The 15,460-nt window shown below is 42.2% G+C and overlaps 1 protein-coding gene and 1 long non-coding RNA gene across 3 annotated transcripts in view; both read right to left on the minus strand.

Moving 5' to 3' along the window:
• Positions 1-15,460, minus strand: part of NEBL (nebulette) — a 339,555-nt gene that overhangs the window by 309,943 nt on the left and 14,152 nt on the right. The window lies entirely within an intron of this gene.
• LOC137204931 (uncharacterized) lies at positions 557-3,595 on the minus strand. The gene is made up of 2 exons (XR_010933913.1): positions 3,242-3,595; positions 557-840 (listed from the first exon to the last, which is right to left on the minus strand). It is a non-coding gene; the product is annotated as an uncharacterized lncRNA (long non-coding RNA).

Here is a 15,460-nt window from a genome sequence, read left to right on the forward strand (position 1 = left end):
GTAGGGGAACTGCGTTTTTGTTGTTGTTTGTTTTCGTTATAAGCCTTTTTGTACTTATTTTGGTCAGGCTGTATTATGCTCTGCTGCAGTAACAAATAAATCCTGAAATGCTCAGTGGCTTAACAAAATAACACGTTTTAAAAAAAAATGAAGAAATGGGGTTAAAATTCAAATGTGAAAATGCTTTTTAAATAACTACTTAGCGCAACAGTTGAATGAAATAAATACCACCAGCCTCACTTTCAAGATAAGAAATCTGGAAGAAAAAGGAGGAAAAAAATAGACAAATTTCAGAAAGATGTCAAATGGTACAACCAGAAGTCCTAATAGAGTTGAAGAGTCCCCAGTCCTAGTCTTTGACTTGGAATAATCGGGAAATCTTGGCAAACCACCATGCTTCCCAAGATCTTAGATTCGATAAGTGAATTGAACCAGATGGCCCCTAAGGTTGCTTCCAGCCTTAAAAAAAAATCTAGAATCTGTACCCTAGGATGTGCCCCACTGAACATACATCACAAGCCAGATCAGGATAAGAAGAGAAAAAGCCTAAAATGAAGCCATTTCAGGAAAACTTTATTCCTGGTTTACACAGAAAAGGAAATGGTAATGATTCAATCAGAAAAAGAAGTTCTGATTATTCAAAAGAGGTGCTGCAGAAAATTCAAATAAGGAGAGGATCTTTGTTCTGTTTCTCTTGTGATTATCAAGAATAGTAACATTCTCCGGTGTCTGCAATGCAGAGGCAGCTGAAGCGTAGGGTACTTGTGCCCTTGCAAGGCGGAAAGGCAGCACCCTACAGGGGCTGTCACTCTTGTTCTCCTTTGCCTTTCTATCCACCTCCTAAGGAACAAAGACACAGTCATCAGCCCCCAATCTTCACTTTTTCCCAGGATTAGGTAACTCATGAAGGGCCACTGACACTTGGAAAAGCCTGTGTTCAGCCCCATTCCTCTTCTGTGACTCAAAGGCCTCCCTCATGCTGCTTCCAGCCATCCACCACGGAGGTAACCCACCCTCCCTGGCCTGCTGAGCTTCGCAAATAACCTCTCTGCTCAAATAAAAGCAGACTGGACTAGAAGGAGCCTAGCTCTAAACCAAGTCCCACCATTAACTGGCTGTGTGACCTGTGACTAGCTATTTAACTTCATGCGCCTCTTATCTCCCCTGTAAAATAGCGACTAACACTGGACCTATCATCTCAAAAGTATGTCCAGTCAAACATGTTTTAAATGTATAAAACGCCCCTTCAAATTAATAAGACAAATATATATCTCCCAGTAGATAAAGAGGTTAGCTAAAAAGGCTAATCATAGAAGAAGTAATAATGGCCAATAAACAGTAAAAGATGCTCATTAATAAATCAGGAATTGAAAATAACACAACCATTAGATACTACTTTTCATCCAACACATCGGTAAAATTTAAAAGATCATATTAGCAAGGGTATGGGAAGATGAGTATTCTCATACGTGTTGGGTAGATAGTTTGTCAATTGCCTTTTGGGAAGAATATGATAGTACCCATCAAGATATTAAATATGCATGCCTTTTGATCTTTTGCAATACTCTCCTAGAGAAATGTTCTCATACATGCCAAAAATATATGCATAAAGATGTTCAATGAAGCACTGTTTACTTAAATGTCCATTAATTGGGAGATGGTTAAATAAATTATGGAACATCTATACCATGGAATATTAAACTGCCATGTGAAAGAATTAAATAGATCTAGTTATCTGTGCTGGCATGAAATATATTATGAAACTAGAACAGTGCCTGGCACGTAGGAGCCACTCAGTAAGTATTTGTTGAATAAATGAATACATATATACCTTTCCACAGCACTTTCACATATCCTACCTCATCTAATTCTTATGGCAATCCAACTACATAAGCCAAGGAGGGAATACTGTCCCCAGTGGAAGGGCAAGGAAATTAAAGTTCAAGGTGATTATGACATGCCCAAGATCCTAATGTATTGGTCAGTGCTCTTCAGTGACTGACACCCACTCTGCCTGCAGTGAGGCCAACCTAGGAGAAACTCCGTGGGGAAGCGACAAGTTTATAAGCAGCTGCAGGGTCACCCAGTAATTGCTTGGTGACTGGGACAGACTGACTCCTCTTATCAGCAAAGCCGTCCACGAGGTGAGGACCTCTACTCCAGCCCATTGGGCATCTAACAACAGGTCTGAAAGGAGGTCATTCAACACCAGGTCGTCATGGAAACCCTACCCCACACCCACACCCTTGCCCCTGGATCGGGAAGGGAAAGAGAAACATTTGTAAAGCGTCTGCCATGAGCCAGGCACAATGAGTAGGAAAAAATTCATCTGAGCCTTCCGTTACAAATCACCAAAAGAAAAAGACACTCTGTGTTGTTAAGCAAAGTACGTAACATGCCTGCATCGCAGCCTAATCTAGGTCAGTCAATGGCTGCAAAGGAGGCTGAGCTCATGTGAAGCTCACTCGGGTCACCCCGCTTGCCAGAGCACACGTCAGACAGTGCGGGCCTGGGTACCACATGGCCAGTCGTGCCACAGCTGCACAGGGACCCTGCCTGAAGCAGGTGCTCACCGGTTCACGTGAGGAATATGTACGGCAGACACAAAAGAAAAAATCACTGGCTGATTTGTCAAACACAAACACTCTGTCCTGAGTGAGCTAGAGGACAGCCAATATAGTCAGAAATTTCAGACACTGGGCTCTCACTAAAATAGAGTCTTCTTTCACTTGTATTCACCCTACTCTCAACATTATCAGAAAATGGTGAAAATGGTACTATGTTTGGGCATTGTTACCTTGCAAGTTTCATCTTAATTACAGAGGCTCTTGGTAACGGTTGCTTAGTAACAAACACATTTGAGATAGATTTGTTGACTTATCAGGAGATACTCTGAAAAGACCTTAGCCTGAAATTCACTGATGGAAAAACAGCAACAGCCTGGTAAAGCAAAAATATTTTTTTAATGAAAAAGTACTCGTAAACTTAACGTTTCACCAGATTCCAAAGACATTACTGAATGTCTACAGTAGTTTCATAATATTTTACTATACTTCAGTACTGATCTATTAGTTTCTGAAGCACTTCAGATGCAGTTATCTGACTGAAGGGCTAATTGAAGCTCTGTGAGACAGGCCTTAGACTTGGACTTTGAGTCAAAGCAGGATCCTTCACAGAAAAGCGATGGCTTCTGGGTTTCCACAGGTCCAAAATATCCTTCATAGCACAGTTCTGAACTCACTTCTTTCAAGATTTCAGGAAGTGTTTAAGGCTTCTGGTGAGTTTTCAAGTCAGAAGGAAAATGCAAAAGAAGCTTTCCCTCAATCTTTCCAAGAATATTTCTTTAGCACCTGTCAATAAAATCTGTGATAAAAGTGGAAATGGAAATGCATTTCAGGACTCCGTCCTATACATATCTTCTCCAAAGCAAAGCCCCAACCCGACACACTCTCCTCACTGAGTGCATGACCTCCTCCTGCCTCCTGACAAGAACTTGCTGTCCGCTTGCCATTTCCACCTCAGGAACTGGGCATCAACACCCACTCTGCTCTGCTCTTACTACCTCAGAAAAAGGGATCCTCATTGGTGCTGTAAATCCCTCCTACCCCTTGTATCTTTCTGGTATTTTCCACTGCCCCTGCTTCTGCTCCGGTCTCTTTTCTTCCTTTTTTGAAAAACTTCTCAAAAGAGGAGTCTCCATTCACTGGCTTTCCTTTCTCACATCCCACTCAATCCTCAACCCACAGCAATCTGACTTTACCTCACGATTTCCTCTTCCAGTCACCATTTCTGTTGATTCCAGAAAGACGTCGATGAAGAGTAGTATACTTTTCAGAAATCTGTTTTTCTAATACGTTTGTCTTTGCAAAAACAGTGCTAGATATTAAACTATTGGTTCTTCTCCCAGTGCCTGCTTCATTTAGCTCTGGCATGGACTATTACGTTAACCTCAAAACCTACTAGTCCTCTGTTCTACTTGAAGACATCTCAGTCTGCTAAAACTTTCTTCCTAAACACTCCCTCATCTGATGATTTCTCGCCTCTGCTCAAAAACCATCTTGACGCTCCAGGTCCTCCAGCAGACCTCCTTCCAGTTTTCTTTACTACTTAAGTCCACCACAACCTAACCCATATGCCTGGGGCAGTCCTTCAAATTTACCACAGTCCAAGCCTACACCCCTATGATGGGAAGAACTAGCCTCCACTGAAGGAGGGACAAGAACATCCACTAGGTGGGCACCTGTCCATGACATTCTATCTGGTTGCCCAGCACATGACAAGTCATTTCACTAGTCTCCTTCAATCATTTACTTGGGCTGCTGGCCCCATAGGCATTTGAACTGGAGGACATGAGCCTAAATCTTTCTATTGGCCTTTCTATAGCCACCCACATTCAATCATTCATGGATTTCTTCATCAAACAAATACCTATCAACTGCCAAAATTTATCCTGTGCCAAGCATTGTTCATAGGCAGTGATGATGCAATAATAACAAAAAATAATGAAACTCTCCCTAATCTCATGGAGTTCCTAGAATAAGTATATTATTCAAATATGAAGAATTATGTAAGGCTATAATTATAATAATTATATATTTTAATAATTATGAAGAATTATGTAAGGCTATAAAAGTGTACCGTAGAGAGACTAGCCAAATCAGAGAAGGCATCCCCGTCAAGCGTTGAGAGCTAAAGGAGAAAAAGGCACCAACTAAGCAAGGTTATGTGGTGGCGGGTAGGGGTGAGGAAGGTGATACTCCAGGAAAAGGAACAACATGTGGTAAAGGTCCTGCTCCTTCTCAAATTCTTTACCCAGTAAACAGTCGTCCCACGGTATCCAAGGAGGTTCTAGCACCTGCTGTGAATACCAAAATCCATGGGTGCTCAATCGCGCGGGTTCCGCCTCCGCGGGTTCCGCCTCCGCGGGGTTCAACATCAACGAGAGGTGGTTGATGGAATCCACCGAGTCGCAACCCGCAGACATGCAAGGCTGACTGTACTCGCCGTTAGGGAGCCTTCCTACTAAGTTACGCTTCTTTTTCAGTGTGTCACATTGACCTCTAAACAAAGACTCCTATTGCAAAATCAGAGCCATCGTTGTTTTTGGAAGACAGGCTGAAACAACAGGGCCTAGGTTTTAAGACACATATTTACAAAAATATTTTTCTACATTTCAATACCCTGGTTTATTCACAGCTTGCATCCTTCTTGAACTAAGGATTTAAATCACAGTGTTGTAAGCATTCCCTTCTCTTTAACTTCCTACAAATTCCACTCTGAACAGCTGCGGCCATAAAGTTTAATTTGCCACTTCCCAAAAAAAGTCACTTTGATGTAAAATAACTTTGCCTTCCTACTAATATTTTATAAGGAATTAAAACTGAAATGATGGACTAAGAATCCCCCCCGTTTGGCTCCATCCACAGACTTGTACAACTACAGTATGTGGGGAAAAAGTCAGTCATGACTGCTGGAGAACATACAACGTGTCTCCAAACATTTGCACTGCCAAGAAACGAAACGGGTGGGGATGTGTTTGGCAAATATAAAAATGAGATGTGAAAACTTCAGAACAATTATCTGTGTAAATCCACTTCTGTGTTTCCAAGGTTCAAAAGATAGTCATGGTGTGCTCCCAATTAAACTCTTTGGTAACCGCTGTTTGCATACCTTCTGTACAAAAATCACCACTGAAGCCAACAGACTGGCAAATCACTTTATGGTATTTATTATGAGCCCACAAGAATTTGCACAATTCTTGTACAATTAGGTGCCTTAATTGTACAAGAAAATGAAAACGAAGTAGAACCCTGCCAACCTCTAGCTGCAGAACAAACGCATGCATGCCAAGGTGGAACTCTACATTCCAGAGAGGTGACAGGAATGATTTTTCAGCCAATCTCCAAGGGAAAGTAATGACCACCACTCAGAAAAATACAGTCTGTTAGGGCAATGCCCTCAGCCCTCATCAACAAGGAAGAGCAGGAAAGGGGAGGATGGAATGAGGGGGGGTCAAGGAAAGGAATGAGGTCGTCTGAAGGGAAATCAACAAGAATCAATCATTCCACAGGATTTTTCCAAGTTCCATCTAGATCAATCTAGGCCTACAGTACATTTGGGAAATAAAAGATCTATTTTTGCACATAAAACAATGCCCACAAGTATCCACCCTGATTCAGTCAAAAGTAGTAATTAGTCACTGACAATGATGGAAACCCCTGCTCTGGCCCTTTCCTAGGACCTTTGTGTCCTGGCAACTTCCAGGGATAAAACTCCCTTAAGGACAGGAGCCTCATGAGAACTCTGGGTACATTTTTATGATAAAATACAATCTTGTTTACACTAAAGGTGACACCCAATGTGTGACTGTCCCTTTGGCATATATACACCGAAAAAAAAGCATTTGGGGGCCTATTAGTACATTATTTTCACAACAGCCAGAGCGATCCTGTTAAAAACCTCAGTCACACATCATGTTACTCTTCTGCTCACTCCCTGGCCTCCTCCAGGTTTTGCTCAAATGTAAGGACTAGATTTCCCTGACCAACTGATTCTAGATTGCAAGCTGCAATCTACCGGCGACAAACATCCAACATTAATCCAGAACAGAAAACTCCAAAAATAAAAAGAGAAGCGTATCATTTCATCCAAACACTTAACTGGCCTAGCCAAGTGTAGATCAAGTGTAGATCAGGTAACATATTTGGTTCCAGACGCAAACTCAACTCGGAACAGTAATTTAACTTCCTGTTTGGAGAGAATAAGGAGATAGATGCATCAAGTTCTAGTCCAGGAATCCAGGGACTACAAATCTTTTCCTATTTATTCTGCTAAAGTGAATTCAAAAAATAATAATAATAAACTCTGTATCCATTTCCTTGTTTGTAACGATGTGAATTATAGAATAATCCAACAGAAAAGTAACACTGCCTTTTGTTCTTAGAACCAAGGTCTTACTCTCCTTAGTCTCAACCCCCCTTTCCATCCTTTGTGGATTTTCTCTGGCCTAGAACCCCACAGCTCCAATCTGCTAGTCCCAAATTGTTACCACACACCATGCACCTTCTATCTCACACATGCACACTGGTAACGGTAACAGCTAACATATATGGGTCAGGCATCTTACATGCATTGTCTCATGTACATCTCCCAAAAACTCCAGGCGGCAGCTGCTATTATTATCCTCATTTTACAGATAAGGACACTAAGGTTGGAGAGATGAAGTGATATTCGATTGGGTCCAGAGCTCAAACTGAAATGTCCGACTTCAAAACTTGGGCTCTTAATGACTACACCATACAGCAAGGTCACAAAGGCTAATAAATTACAAATTAACTTCTCAAAATAAAAGTACTGTAGTCTTCCCTTATCCGTGGTTTCACTTTCCACAGTTTCAGTGACCCACGGTCAACCACAGTCCAAAAATATTAAACGGAAAATTCCAGAAGTAAACAGTTCATAAGTTTTAAATTTCGCGCCATTCTGAGTACTGTAATGAAATCTTGAGCCACCTGGTCTCACCCACCAGGATGTGAATCATCCCTTTGTCTGGCGTATCCCACCCATTAGTCACTTAGTAGCCCTCTCGGGTATCAGATCGCCTGTCGTGGTGTCACAGTGCTTGTGTTCAAGTGACCCTTATTTCACTTAATAATGTCCCCAAAGTGCAAGAGTAGTGATTCTGGTGATCTGAATATGCCAAAGAGAAGCCATAAAGTACTTTCTGTAAGTAAAAAGGTGAAAGTTCTTGACTTAATAAAGAAAGGAAAAAATTGTAAGTTGAGGTTGCTACAATCTACGATAAGAACAAATTATCTATCCCTGAAATCATGAAGAAGGAAAAAGAAATCTGCATGCTTTGCTGTCGCACCTCAAACTGCAAACGTTACAGCCACAGTGCATGGTAGGTGCTTAGTTAAGATGCAAAAGGCATTAAATTTGTACAGTGAGATACTCTGAGACCACATTCACATAACTTTCATCACAGTGTATTGTTATAACTGTTCTACTTCATTATTAGTTATTATTGTTAATCTCTTACTGTGCCTAATTTATAAATTAAACTTTATCACAGATATGTATACATGGGGGAAAAAAACATAGTATACGTAGCATTCGGTACTCTTGGTGGTTTCAGGCATCCACTAGGGGTCTGGAACGTACGCCCCAAGATAAGGGCAGACTACCGTATATACAGAAATAAAATGCAAGTCTTCACAGTGTAAAAGTAAGATGCAGGACTGCGTTTATAACATTTGTTAAATGGTGCACAGTGTAATAGGCCACATAGAATAGAACAGGCAAAACAGGAAAAAACAATTCATGACATGTTTTTCAGAAATGTCTCACCGTTGTTAAGAAATGTTTGCTAAAAACTAACTTAATGGAGAGAACAATTCCCCAGTTCAGAAGAGAATACCTGATATTATTAATACCATACAGAAAAATAAATACTCTTTAAAGCAAACACTAAAGTCAAACTTAGAAAGGGAGTCACAATGTAAATGAGCTGAATGTTAACTTTTCCTCTCTGTCTGCTGCACTCCTGGGCCTGTACAGCACCTGTATGTTTAGAAACTCACAATATGAAGCAGAGTATAAAAAAACCACCACAACTCTCAACACGATTCAGAATGTTAAAGAGACGATGTATGTGCATTTTCCTCAACAATATCATAAAATATATCTTTAAGATTTTGACCATGAGGATTTTTTTTAATTTTATTTTTTATTTTAGTTACTTATTTTTTTATTTTTTTTGGCTGCGCTGGGTCTTCGTTGATGTACACGGGCTCTTCTCTCTAGTTCCAGCGAGCGGGGGCTGCTCTTCGTTGCAGTGCACAGGCTTCTCATTGCAGTGGCTTCTCTTGTTGCGGAGCCTGGGCTCTAGACAAGAGGGCTTCAGTAGTTATGGTGCGCAGGCTCAGCAGTTGTGACTCACGAGCTCTAGAGTGCAGGCTCAGGAGTTGCGGCACACATGCTCCTCGGCACATGGGATCTTCCTGGACCAGGGATCGAACCTGTGTCCCCTGCATTGGCAGGTGGATTCTTAACCACCGCGCCACCAGGGAAGTCCCACCATGAGGATTTTTTTAATTGAAGCTTAAAACTAACAGACAGGAAAAAAATAATAATAATAATAATTTCCCTCTCAACCTCTCGTTCAAAATCTCAGTCCTACAGAAAATCTAGAATAATGTGAAAAGGCATTCCAATTTGAAAAATACACGTCTGGAAAAGAGTGCTTTTGAAACCATAAGTACTGTGCCCATAAAAATTGAACACTTCAGCTTTAAAATTCACACTCAAAACCCAGGTAATCTCTGCATTGCTAAGACTCAAACAATTGCTACACTTGAAAAGAAGACTAGAGCAGTGGAATGGATAGAGCATTTCCCAGTTCTAGAAAGAAGAGAGAGATTGGGCAAGAGACACTTGGAAAAGCAAGTCAGGTGGCCATTCATGCTCCCGGTGATGGAGAGCTGTGCCTTGATCTTTATAAACACTGTTTTTCTTCCTCTCACAATCAGTCCCTCTGCACAGACTAACCCCACTACATGCAGACAGGGGTGGATGGGCCCCAGGCCACCTGCCTCTGCTGACTCTCAAAAACCAGATGGGTCACTGCACTATGGTCTCAGGCCAGGCCCAGAAATCCTCTTTGGGGTCAAAGGTTTTTAGAAAAATTAAAAAGATCCGTCATACATCAAGGCTAAATTTCTGGCCAGTCAAGTGGTAAAAACAGAAAGGACCAGTAGAAACTGTAAAGAAAAAAAAAAATTAAAGGCATTCCTTTATTTAGGGGAGGAGAAATGACACTAGAACAACTGGAGAAAGGTGGCTTGGTCCTTTTTTTAAGGCCCTAAGAGCTTTCCGTTCGGCATCTTGTGGAGCAAAAAGCAGCCACGTATAAATAGACAAAGAGTTACGAAAAAATTAACTCAAAACAGAAACATCAACAGGACTTGGGAGGCATTGATAGTTAAGATCTGATTACGAGGAGGAAAAAGGAGTGTGTTTGGGGTTTGTTTTCAAAGTCAGGGGGCGAGGGTAGAGGAGCAGTGCTGTTTTTCAAAATACGCATGAACTCACTGGGTGGATAAGATTTCTATCTGGTAATAAAGTTCACCTGGGAGAAGAGGTTAAGCAGAGAGCATGGCTACTGAAAACAAAGCAGGACCCACACAAGTCTTATCACAGGATCCACCTGCCCTGCAGGCCTGGACCTGTATTTTTCAGGAGCCCAGCACTTACACTTAAATGCCTACGTGACAAAAGTCAGTCTACTCCACTACCCCTTTTAACACAGATGAAATTCTTCATCACTTAATAAAATAATAAAGGAAGTTTTAAGAAAGAGAAGCCTTCTGAGAAACTTTCATGATCAAATTAATAATTAAACTCTGAAATGGAAATATAAATCCTAAAGCGTAGGAATATTACGATGATAGATCTCCAGACGAGAATCTTTCCCACGAACTAAAGCATGAAGTCACAGTCAGGAGATTCCCCTCCCTTTCTCAAAATAAAATGATAAGGACAGTCATTTTCTATGAAATTTTAAACCATATTTCTTCTGGCCTTTTCCACTGGAAACTGAAATTCATTTCCCTATAAATATTTTAATGCCATTCTCCTGCGAGCAGGAACAATCCATCAGAACAATTTCATAATTGTTTCCCAAGCTTACGAAGCACACGATGTCACAAAGTAAAGGTCCTGGGTGAACGAGAAGAAGGTGATTACACCTTGAAGATAAGAGTGAGGTCTTGAAAATAGAGCATCAAATGAAGAAACAGGGCTTCCCTGGTGGTGCGGTGGTTGGGGGTCCGCCTGCCGATGCAGGGGACACGGGTTCGTGCCCCAGTCTGGGAAGATCCCACGTGCCGCGGAGCGGCTGGGCCCGTGAGCCATGGCTGCTGAGCCTGCGCGTCCGGAGCCTGTGCTCGGGAGAGCAACGGGAGAGGCCGCGGCAGTGGGAGGCCTGCCTACTGCAAAAAACAAAAAACAAAACAAACCAAAAAAAACAAAAAAAAAGGAAGAAACAGATACTGTGGCCAATGTGTAGTAATTCAAATGCAGATTAAACCCTGTGTCTGCATGGGAGGAAGGGGGGAACACACTCACCATAGATATCATTTATGAAAATCAAGAGTATTGAATACACTTTTTTAAAAAACTCAAAGTTCACTGTGTATATATTTCCCTTCCTCTATACCATCAAAAAAATAAAATAAAATAAGGCTAATTTTGCTTTGCCTGACTTCTGTTAGTGAATCTGTTAAGGGCTGAATCCCCTTAAAAAAGACATGTTGAAGTCCTAACCCCCAGGATCTCAGAGTGTGGCCTATGTATAGACAGGGTCTTTACAGAGGGAATCAAGTTAAAGTGCGGTCATTTGGATGGGCCCTAATCCAATACGACCGCTGTCCTTGTAAAAAGGAGAAATTTCGACAGAGACACGTAGGGAAGGTGATGTGAAGAGACGCTGGGAGAAGATAGCCATCTACAAGCCATGGAGAGCGCCCCAGCACAGATCCTTCCCTCACGCCCCTCCACCCCCAAAAAACCAATCCTGTGGACACCTTGATCTCAGATTTCTAGTCTCCACAACTGTGACACAATAAATTCCTGTTATTTAAGGCACCCGTTTGTGGTACTCTGTCCAGCAGGCCTAGCAAACTAATATGGAATCCGTAAGGACTTTTTATGTTGATCCTCCCAATCCATCTCTGTACTTGTCTGTATGAGGATTTTGCCAGGAATTAATGCCAAATTTATTAGGCTGTAATTTCTACAATCTGTCTCTTCTTCCCCTTTCTAAACTTGGGATATTTTTCTGTCTCCAAAACTCCCAAAGCTCTCTTTTGCAGATAATGTCTCATAGAGAATAGGCAATAATGAGTATAACTGATGCTTAGATGGTATCAACTCTGTCAACTGTTTACACAAATTATCTGATTTATTCCTCACAGTAACCAGAAGAGGTAGTAAGTATTATTATCATCAACTGAGGCACAGCCTCATTTGGCAGATGGGCTGACAAGACATCATTTTACAGATGAGGGACCAGAGGCAAAGCCAGGGGAAGTAACTAACGCAGCTGAGCGCCCGAGTGCATCTCGTAATTCTCCCACCACATCTTCTCTTGTCATCCAGGGCCAGGGCACCATGATTTCAGTTCCAGGAGCTCGCCCACAGGGCCTTCTCAGGACCGAACGATGCCATTCATCTGGGTCTAGAGATTCCAACTTCTTTTATTACCATGAAGAATGCCTTGATGTTTTCTTCCTAACCTTACCCTCCTGGCTTTTACTTTAATTTCTTAATGATGTTTATGGGTCTTTTCTACTTTTAAATATCTTCTTCTTCATTGAAAGGAGGAAAGCTAACTAGGAAGCGAATAATTCTACGTTTTTCTGTGTCATTTTTTTATTATCCCAGCATCTTCCCCAAGCCTCAGTTCACCTTTTTATCTCGGAACATAAGTGCTTTCGAAAGTCTTTGGTCGTGAGAATTTTTCACAAGCCACGGCTCACGTCGGCCTTTAGCTTTCCTGACCCTAATCTTACTGTGTGTGCATTTTTGATTTCTCAGTTTCCCATCCTTTAAACTGTGTGTCCTACTAATCGGAGCTCGGAAGGCTCCAGGGGGTGGTGCCCTAGGCTGTTTCTTTGTCTTTCAGTTTTTGTCTTAAGAGGTATTCCTCATTTTCTCCCTCACTGGAATAATTAACATGTTTTCTATCAGAACTTTACGTTTCAAAGTCTTCTACCTCATGGAGGCCCCTTTCTTTTTATTCCTTTTTTCGTTTATTCGGTAAATCTTTATGAAAGGCTGATTGTGCGCCAAGGACTGCTCCAGCCCCTGGACACACACGCGGAAATGAACTCATACATGGCTCCTGCCTCACAGAGTTTCTCATAACCCGGGGCTCCCTGAACACACATGCCCCCTTTGCTTCTCGCACACTGAACAGGTGTCCTGAAGTCTGGGATGTGGTGGGACCAGCCATCCCCCCTTTCACTCCGATGAACTTCAAGGTAGTGAGCCTACTTGGTCTACAATCCTCACAACCACTGCATCTCCAACCCACGCTTCCTCATTTTCCATGTTCAGTCCGAAGCAGCTTGAAAACAATGGAACTGTATACAAAAGCAAAGCGAAAAATCACCTGACATTCTCTTTTAAACTTTCAGCCGCTGTCTCGGTAAAGCCTCCCTTTATACGGCATCCAGCCTCTGTGCCACAGTGTAAGTATGTGGAGAAACCACTAGTTATCTTTTCCATCCACATATGTGGCCCCGGTCTGCCCTGAGTTGGTTTCTCCTTCATTTTCATCCTCTTCCAAATGTTCTCCATCACTTGTTCCCCTTCTGGTTTCTTTCCTTCTATACATGGACCCGCCTATGAGATCTGTTTCTTCTTTAGCACCGCAAAGCCTCTCCGCCAGCAGGGTTTACTGATCAGCCTGTCCTGTCCCCACCACACACCGGTCGTATCTCTGGACCCTATGAACCATCGTTAGTGTCTATGCTTCGGTACAGATGGGCGAGACCATCAATATTCCGCTGCTGGTATCTTCTGAGGATTACTCGATCCTTCCTCCATCCTCCACTCAGGTACTTCTTTTTTTTTCTCTCTCTTTATCTTGTTCAACAGACTTTATTGTCAAGAGTGAAAACTGTTTCATAGTTGTCTTTACATCCCTCAGAATTTTGTATATGATTGCCTTGCATTTGATCTGAGTTCCACAAATATTTGTTTAGTTGAATTACCCAAGCTTACTGTGAGGCCCCATGTTTACATTCTTTAGATGAAAAGCCCCCAGAAAACCTAAAGCAACAGTAATAAACACTGAATACAGATTCTTTATCCTCAAACAGAATACAAGGCAAGGGGGTGTCACCAAAGTGTAAATTTAACTTCTACAGAGTCTGCCCTTAGAGTGAACACCGTACATAGCATCCCAGCACCATCTTCTCACTGGAGCTTTCCCCGTCCCTCCCCTCTTGGTCAAAGTAGAAAGACATTTGGACATGGTGAGTGGGTAACGCAACACAGATCTGGATGTGTTTGATTCTAGAAATAAGTCACAAATGTAGGCAAAGTTTTATCTGAAGAGACGTGGAAAGAAAAAAAACAATAGTTTCTACATACTGAGAACTTGTAGGTACAAGGTGCTGTGCTGAATTCTCTATAAATAATGAGCTCTACTATCACTGCCTCCGATTTACAGATAAGGACAGATGAGGAAACTGTGACAAAGAACTCTTGAGTAACTCTCCCCAGCTAGTGAATGGCAGGGTTGGGATCTGACGTTAGGCCATCTGGCTCCAGAGTCATTACTCTCTGTGCTGTGCTACCTCTTCAAAATGATTGCTAACCTTTCCTCTTCTTTTCAATTTTTTATTTGTATACAATTTGTAAAGGTTATTTTCCATTTACACTTACCACAAAATATTAGCTATATCCCTCATGTTGTACAGTACATCCTTGAGCCTATCTTACCCCCGAGAGTTTGTACACTCGGGTCCCTCTTTTATGTTACTGCCTGTTTTCTCTTAGGGAATTAATTTTTAAATCCTGAGTAGCACCCTCTCCTGACCCACCAGTCTGCACCAGAGAAAGATGCCAGCACTAAGAGGCTTACTATCAAATAAAGGACGGCTGTATCCTGTTCAGCATAAATGTGCTTTTAAAGCCAACCCACACATGTTTATTCAGTGGCTCTCACATACCCATCACCGCAGAAAGAGAAAACAAACTGCTTTTCTTTCAGCATCTATCAAACTGCCATTATACAGGACACTTCCTGGCCAGCAGCCCCCATGTACAAATCATAGGTACTTTCACTGACCGCTCAGCCCCTCGGGTACATATGACACAAGAGGCACACAAATAAACCAGCTTCCTCACTCCTGGCCAATTAAACCTGACATTACGTAACTACCATATAAAAGATAAAGATCACAGAGGCAAACCCTCTAAATAGGATTTTCCTTGTTTAGCAGCCTCTGAGGAAGAACTGTTCTAATACGGTGTTTCTATTCCTGACAGGAATAACCCTTAATTATTATGCGCCTTAAGCGTCTAGACATTTTTAAATAGAATCTGACTTAATGTTAAGAAAATCAGGGACCTCCCTGGTTAAGAATCCACCTGCCAATGCAGGGAACACAGGTTCGAGCCCTGGTCCAGGAGGATCCCATATGCCACAGAGCAACTAAGCCCGTGCACCACAACTACTGAGCCTGCGCTCTAGAGCCCGCGAGCCACAACTATTGAGCCCGTGTGCCACAACTACGGGGGCCCGCGCGCCTAGAGCCTGTGCTCTGCAACGGGGGAAGCGACCATGATGAGAAAGAAGCCTGTGCACCGCAACGAAGAGTAGCCCCCGCTCACCGCAACTGGAGAAGGCCCGCGCACAGCAACGAAGACCCAACACAGCCAACCATAA

Source organism: Pseudorca crassidens, chromosome 1, assembly GCF_039906515.1.
Source record: "Pseudorca crassidens isolate mPseCra1 chromosome 1, mPseCra1.hap1, whole genome shotgun sequence".
Classification (NCBI taxonomy): domain Eukaryota; kingdom Metazoa; phylum Chordata; class Mammalia; order Artiodactyla; family Delphinidae; genus Pseudorca; species Pseudorca crassidens.